We start from the raw sequence: 5,005 nt of genomic DNA, 5'->3' as shown, positions 1-5,005 counted from the left end.
GGCTGATAAACTGTACCTTTGAAATGGCTCCAGAAGCATGGATGACCTTCAGACAGCAGCTTTTCCCCTGGAAATCCTTTGGTTGTCTCTCCACAATGGCCAGAATTTTCTTTGCTCCTGTGAAAACAAGTGGGACCCTTGCTTGTGACTCCATGGCTGGCCAGCAGGAAGGTCAGCTGCCCCAGGCTGGGTGACACATCCCCTCAGCTTGCTCTCTGCACCTTATTGTGATGAAACCAGGCAGCTGTTGTGCTGGCAGCCCTGGCTTTCTGAGCTGTTTTCACCCTGGCCCTGTGCACTTGCTGCCCACACGTTGGTGTGGACACCCCAGCCCGGCCACACCGAGTGGGTCTGTCCAGAAGATGCAGCCACTGAACTGCAGAGTCTCCTAGAAGGCACAAACCACCTTGGTCAGATAACATGAAGGCAGCAGGAACACGTTGTACCTCTGGCAAAGAGAAAAGACTTGCTGATCTGGAAAGGGCCATTTCCTGCTGGATTTCCCTGCAGTCCCTTCTTCCTAGATGCATTTTTCCTGTCGAGAGCAACTGGGTGTCTCTGCACCCACAGTCCCTGCAGGAACAGCAGGAGTGCTGGCTAAACAGCATCTGTGTGTTTGCACTAGTTCAGGTCGCTTCCCACTCAGCTGATCACCTGTTTTTATGCCCTGTGCTTCACGAAATGAATTAAATTGAGCAGGATCATAGGTCTATTTTTTCATTTGTACTGTGTTTCAGGAGAAATAAAGGCCTGTTACCAGTTAAGCAGCCTGTGTTCTTTCTTCCTGCCTGCCTTTCCGAGGAGGGAGAGACCTCCCATCATCCCTCCCAGGATGAGTCTGCCTTGAGGAACATTCATTGCTGGTTTGCACTTGGATATTGAGCCATTGACTTCAAGTCTTTGGAATCTGTGGGAAATGAAAGCACCATTAAAAACTTAAGGCAAAAAAACTGTTGAGTACCTCAGGCTTCCCTGTGGTGGTTGTCACTAGTTCTCCTGTCTTCTTGATGAAAGGGCTACATATAATTGCTAACTCCTGTTGGTAAACAAATGGCAGGAACATGGGATTTCTCCAGGTATTTCATACTAATTAATTTTGCATAAACCAAAAAGAAATCTCAGGACATTCCCCCCCCCAGTATCCAGCCCAGCAAATGATGGAGTATAGAAATATGTAGAGATAAAAGTGCTGTTGCCAACATGAAAAAAATACTCCATTTTGTAGGAATATCTGGAGTTGTGATCTGTTAAATTGTATGGGAAACATGGAATGGTTTGAGTGGGAAGAGGCCTTAAAAGATCACCCAGTCTGCCAACCCCTGCATGGGCAGGGACACCTCCCACCAGCCCAGGCTGCTCCAAGCCCCATCCAACCTGCCCTTCAACACTGCCAGGGATGGGGCAGCCACAGCTTCCCTGGGCAACCTGGGCCAGGCTCTCACCACCCTCACAGCAAAGAATTTCCTCCTAATATCCCACCTAAATCTCTTCCACTGAATATTTAGCCATATTACCTCCTCTCCTTTGCAGCTGCGGGGGGGTTCTGGGGGACTCTAGCACAAACCTTTCCTTGCAGAAGCCAAGAGGAACAGTTGAAACTTCACCTGAAAAAGCACTTCCTGGGTGGGGGGGTGTTAAGCTGGTTCCCCAGCCCCACGTTACCACTCCAGATTCCCAGGAGGGGCAACCACCACATGTGCCAGTACCGGGAGGTCACTCAGCCCTTCTCCAACTGCTGTCCAGGCTGCTGGCTTTGCTGGAGGTGGGGCAGCAGCGCTGGGCACAAGGAACTTCTCCCTCTGCACCCGCAGCTCAGCTCTGACCCTGCAGCTCACTAGAGGGCACCCGCCCTCCGCACAGCGAGCGGGCTGCGGGCACTTCCCAGCTCCTGGAATCTCCACGGTGCACACCTATCTCCCCGTGCCCCTTTTTTTCCTCACCTTTTGTAGGAATGCGATTATTTCTGAGGCAGTATTTGGTGCACTCCCCAGCTCCCTGGAGCACTCGTTAAGGTCTGTGCAGGAGCATCTTCTCCAACCTCTTCAGCCTGTTGCTGGGATCCAGCAGATGTTTCCTCCTCTGCCTTGGGGTAACAGGCAGCAGGATCTGGCCCACTGAGAAGAAACAGGCTCGCCTCATCCACTTTCCCCAGAATTGTCAGGGACCCAAATGTCAACATCAGGAAAAAGAAAAGCCCCCTGAAGCCCCCTGAAGGTCTGTTTGGGGTCTCCAGCTGGAGCTCACTGGGCTGAGGAGGCAGGTGGTGGAAAACTTGGCCAGTAAAGCAGGCTCAGCACCACAGGCATGAGCTGCCAGAGCACAGAACCCAGGGTGGTTTTCAGAAAAAAAACCAAACAAATAAATGCAGCTTTTAGCAGCTAAAGCCTCATTGATTTGAGGATTGAAATGGCCACACAATTGGAAACTGGCATCGCTGTCCCAGCAGGGCTGAAGGAGGATTAAAAGGAACCAGCGTGAGATCCCGAGTCACTGGGGGAGAGGAGGGAAGTGCTGCAGGGGCTGAGCCATCTCCTGCCCGAGGGATGGGGACCTGGAATCCACACACCCCTTCTGTTGCTGGAAAACCAGAGGTTCTGTCTGTGCTTTGCCTCTGCCTGCTTCCCGAGGTGACAAGGCTCTACCCCAGAAGAGCAGAGCCCTGTGCCCACCGAGGCCACAGCCCAGGGCCATCCCCACCCCTCAGCACCCCCCGCAGTAGATCAGGAAGGATTATTTACCAGACTGATGTAGCCAGATGCTTGAAGCAGCATGTAAATGTTTGCATGTTGCTGGGAGCGTGGGAACAGCTGCCCAAGTGCCAGCGATTGTTCCTTAAAATCAGTATCACCAAGAAGGAGGTGTGAGGAGGCTGGTGACCCCTCTGCCATCCTCCTGGTGCTGCCATTGGCAGGGAGGGTTGTCACCCCTGCTCACCCAGCCCTTCCAGCTCTGCCTGTTCCTCTCGTTTGTTATAAAGCTTCACTTTACCACCAGGTAACACCTTCACCTCTGCCCCTTGCTTGCAAAATGGGGTTTTCTGCTCAGCCCTAGAAACACAACACATTGCAGTCAGGCCTTGAAACTCTCTCTCTCTATATATATGTATATAAAACCCCAACCCCAAAGGAACTGGATGCCCAGAGAATGCATCACTCTGGCTGAACACAGAGGCCCAGGAACACTTTGCCATCCATCAGCTGTGCTATGGAAGGGGACAGGGAGTGTGGAAAAGGGCTGTGGGTTTTAGGTGGGAAGCTGGGAAGCATGGGAGGCTCCCAGGAAGAGCTGGAGGCTTCCATGGGTCCCCACTGTCCTTGTTAGAGAGGTGGGCACAGCCTTGCTCACCCTCTCCTGCCTCCATTGAGCTTCACCAAGCTCTGTGATGGGCTTTTCCCTGCCGTGGTGCTGAGCTCAACCCCTGCCTGCCAACTCTCATTTGTAAGTTCCCCTAATTTTTTTTTGCAGGAGACCAAGCACAGCCCTGAGCAGCCCAGGATGCTGGGGCAGAAAACTGGGGCCTGCCCTGGCTGCTCCCCCAGAGCTCCCCACAAGCTGTGCTCAGCTGCCTGGAGAAAACAGTTTATTCCTGCCTTTGCTGAAGGGGATATTTTATTTTATCTCCTTGGTGACTTTATCTGGATTTGATGTTCTATAGGTGCCACTTTTATCTCTCTTCTCCTCCCTTTCTCTTAACCTTGTTTGTGCAATCGCTGTGCCCAAATTAAATATTTACTGTTTTTACTGGTGAGCTTCCCAGTTCCCTTCCACTTCCCATTAAAGATTTACTAGGTGGGCATCAGCACTTCTGCAAGCCCAACACACCAGCCCTCCCTTGTTAGATTTTTATTTCTAAGTGCTTCATTATCAAAGCTCAGCAGATCACACCATAAATTAGAGCTAAACCAGAGCAGCAGGCACCGGAGAGATGGAGCACAGTGACCTGCCAGGCAGACCCCTGTACCATCCCCAGGCCATGTTGAGAGAGCACTTTCCTGCAATATAGGCAGAAACAGGGGCTGTCTCATCACTCTACTGGAATATTTATAATTAGCCAACTTTTGAGATCAATTTTTCATGGGGAAGGTTGCTGGGGTAATTCATGCTTCAAGCATCTTCCCTCCCTGTGAGCCAAGCCTGGGCTATTAGGAGTAATGAACTTTTTGCTAGTTACCTTTTAGTGAACTAATACATTTTTCATGCTAGCTGGGAATTTAATAATGGAAATTTAGTCGGTGACCTCAGAACCTGCAGGAAAAAAATGTGGGGGAAGCAGCTGGGGCAGAGCAGCAGGAGCAGAGCAGCAGGCAGGAATTCAGGGGCACAGCAGGTGAAGGAAGCCCAGAGCAGGTGGCCTGGGCAGCAGGGATGTGGAGAAGTGGGACAAGGAACCAGAGGACCTGGAAACCCCCATATCCATGTGCTCAGCACAGCCTCAAAACCAGGGAGGAACCAACAGGATTTCCCAACCCCCAGCTTGTTGAGCTGAGGGGTGAAGAGGCCCCAGCAGCTCCTGAGCACTGCTGCATTTCACTGCCAAGCAGGAGAAAAAAAAGGCTCTTTTACCCTCCATTTTTTCCTCCCCACCACCCTGGGTGTTTTAGGAAGAGCCCAGGACTCAGCATCACCAACCTCCCCCCCAAAAAAAAAATCACCAGGTTTATTTTCCCCCCTTATCAGCAGCTGAGCTGCTGTCTGGGACCTGCATTATTTATCTGCTCAGTAACATTTACTGGGATCTAGTGTTTAATAACTGTCACTCCAATATATCTTTTCTTAATCCCCTCAGATCTGTCGCTGTGGCAATTTTAAATATTTATCAACACAGTTTGTGTGTTCACTGTTAAGGTTGCAATTTTCTTGTAATTAAAGATTTACAAGACACTGCTGAAGATTTAGAAAGGATTGGCAAACATCAAAGCTGCTTGGTATTCATACCAGAAATCACCAGCTCCCTGGAGCTGTTCCACAAGACCCTGAGACACAGGGGATGGTCTCATCCCCCCCC

This window comes from Chaetura pelagica, unplaced genomic scaffold (genome assembly GCF_000747805.2).
Source record: "Chaetura pelagica isolate M959 unplaced genomic scaffold, ChaPel_1.0 scaffold152, whole genome shotgun sequence".
Classification (NCBI taxonomy): Eukaryota; Metazoa; Chordata; class Aves; order Apodiformes; family Apodidae; genus Chaetura; species Chaetura pelagica.
Note: the sequence above shows the minus strand (reverse complement) of the source record.